Source organism: Arachis hypogaea, chromosome 1 (assembly GCF_003086295.3).
Source record: "Arachis hypogaea cultivar Tifrunner chromosome 1, arahy.Tifrunner.gnm2.J5K5, whole genome shotgun sequence".
Taxonomy (NCBI): Eukaryota; Viridiplantae; Streptophyta; class Magnoliopsida; order Fabales; family Fabaceae; genus Arachis; species Arachis hypogaea.
Window position 1 is genome coordinate 29,221,766 of NC_092036.1, and position 2,631 is coordinate 29,224,396.

At 41.4% G+C, this 2,631-nt stretch overlaps 1 non-coding gene across 1 annotated transcript; it reads left to right on the forward strand.

Moving 5' to 3' along the window:
• Window positions 1–2,115: 2,115 nt before the first annotated feature.
• On the forward strand, window positions 2,116–2,223 carry LOC112717126 (small nucleolar RNA R71). The gene has a single exon (XR_003160581.1). It is a non-coding gene; the product is annotated as a small nucleolar RNA R71 (small nucleolar RNA).
• The last annotated feature ends 408 nt before the right edge of the window (window positions 2,224–2,631 follow it).

Below are 2,631 nucleotides of genomic sequence, written 5' to 3' on the forward strand. Positions count from 1 at the left end.
GTTTTGGGCGTTCAACGCCCATTTGCAGTATGTTTCTGGCGTTGAATGCCAGTTCCATGCTTGTTTCTGGTGTTCAGCGCCATCTCTCCTCAGGGTATATTTCTGGCATTTAAACGCCAGAATGCTGCTTGTTTCTGGCATTCAACGCCAGATCCATGCTCTGTTCTGGCGTTGAACGCCAGCCAGATGCTCCTTACTGGCGTTTAAATGCCAGTAAGCCCTTCCTCCAAGGTGTGCTTTTTCTTCTGCTATTTTTTATTCTGTTTTTAATTTTAGTATTTATTTTGTGACTCCACATGATCATGAACCTAATAAAACATAAAGGAAAAATAAAATAAAAATAAGATTAGATAAATAAAAATTGGGTTGCCTCCCAATACGCGCTCTTTTAATGTCACTAGCTTGACAGTGGGCTCTCATGGAGCCTCATAGGTGATCAGGTCAATGTTGTAGACTCCCAATACCAAACTTAGAGTTTGGATGTGGGGTTTTAACACCAAACTTAGAGTTTGGTTGTGGCCTCCCAACACCAAACTTAGAGTTTGATTGTGGGGGCTTTGTTTGACTCTGTATTGAGAGAAGCTTTTCATGCTTTCACTCCATTATTACAGAAGGATAGCCTTGGGCTTAACACAAGGTAGTCCCCATTCAATTGAAGGACTAATTCTCCTCTGTTAACATCAATCACAGCTCCTGCTGTGGCTAGGAAGAGTCTTCCAAGGATGATGCATTCATCCTCATTCTTCCTAGTCTCTAAGATTATGAAATCAGCAGGGATGTAAAGGCCTTTAACCTTCACTAACACATCCTCTCCTAATCCATAAGCTTGTCTTTGTGATCTGTCTGCCATCTCTAAAGAGAATGTGGCAGGCTGTACCTCAATGATTCCCAGCTTCTCTATTACAGAGAGTGGTATAAGATTTATGCCTGACCCTAGGTCACACAGAGCCTTCTCAAAGGTCATGGTGCCTATGGTACAGGGTATTAAGAATTTGCCAAGATCTTGTCTCTTTTGAGGTAAAGTTTGCTGAACCCATGTATCTAGTTCACTAATGAGCAAGGGAGGTTCACCTTCCTAAGTCTCATTACCAAACAACTTGGCATTCAGCTTCATGATGGCTCCTAGATATTGAGCACTTGCTCTCCAATTACATCTTCATCCTCTTCAGAGGAAGAATAGTCTTCAGAGCTCATGAATGGCAGAAGGAGATTTAATGGGATCTCTATGGTCTCTATATAAGCCTCAGATTCCTTTAGGTCCTCAATAGGGAGCTCCTTCTTGCTTGAGAGACATCCCATGAGGTCTTCCTTATTGGGATTCACGTCCTCACCTTCCTCCCTAGGTTCAGCCATGTTGATTATGTCTATGGCCTTGCACTTTCTTTTTGGATTCTCTTCAGTATTTCTTGGGAGAGTACTAGGAGGAGTTTCAGTGACTTTCTTACTCAGCTGGCCCACTTGTGCCTCCAAATTTTTGATGGAGGACCTTGTTTCACTCATGAAACTTAAAGTGGCCTTAGACAGATCAGAGACTATGTTTGCTAAGTTAGAGGGGCTCTGTTCAGAATTCTCTGTCTGTTGCTGAAAAGATGATGGAAAAGGCTTGCTATTGCTGAGCCTATTTCTTCCACCATTATTAAAGCCTTGTTGAGGCTTTTGTTGATCCTTCTATGAGAAATTTAGATGATTTCTCCATGATGAATTATAGGTGTTTCCATAAGGTTCACCCATATAATTTACCTCTACCATTGCAGGGTTCTCAGGATCATAAGCTTCTTCTTCAAAAGATGCCTCTTTAGTACTGTTGGATGCATGTTGCCATCCATTCAAACTTTGAGAAATCATGTTGACTTGATGAGTCAACATTTTGTTCTGAGCAAATATGGCATTCAGAGCATCAATTTCAAGAACTCTCTTCCTCTGAGGCGTCCCATTATTCACAAAATTCCTCTCATAAGTGTACATGAACTGGTTATTTGCAACCATGTCAATAAGTTCTTGAGCTTCTGTAGGCATTTTCTTTAGGTGAATGGATCCACCCGCAGAATGGTCTAGTGACATCTTAGAGAACTCAGATAGACCATAATAGAATATATCTAGAATAGTCCACTCTGAAAGCATGTCAGAAGGACACCTTTTGGTCATCTACTTGTATCTTTCCTAAGCTTCATAGAGGGATTCACCATCTTTTTGTTTGAAAGTCTGAACATCCACTCTAAGCTTGCTCAGCTTTTGAGGAGGAAAGAACTTAGCCAAGAAGGCCGCGACCAGCTTATCCCATGAGTCTAGGCTATCTTTAGGCTATGAGTCCAACCATGTTCTAATTCTGTCTCTTACAGCAAAAGGGAAAAGCATGAGCCTGTAGACTTCAGGATCTACTCCATTAGTCTTAACAATCTCACAGATCTGCAGGAACTCAGTTAAAAACTGGTAGGGATCTTCTGATGGAAGTCCATGAAACTTGCAGTTCTGTTGCATTAGAGCAACTAGTTAAGGTTTCAGCTCAAAATTGTTTGCTCCAATGGCAGGGATTAAGATGCTTCTTCCATCAAACTTGGAAGTAGGTGTGATATAATCACCAAGCATCCTCCTTGCATTATTATTTTCGGCTGCCATCTCCTCTTCTTTTTC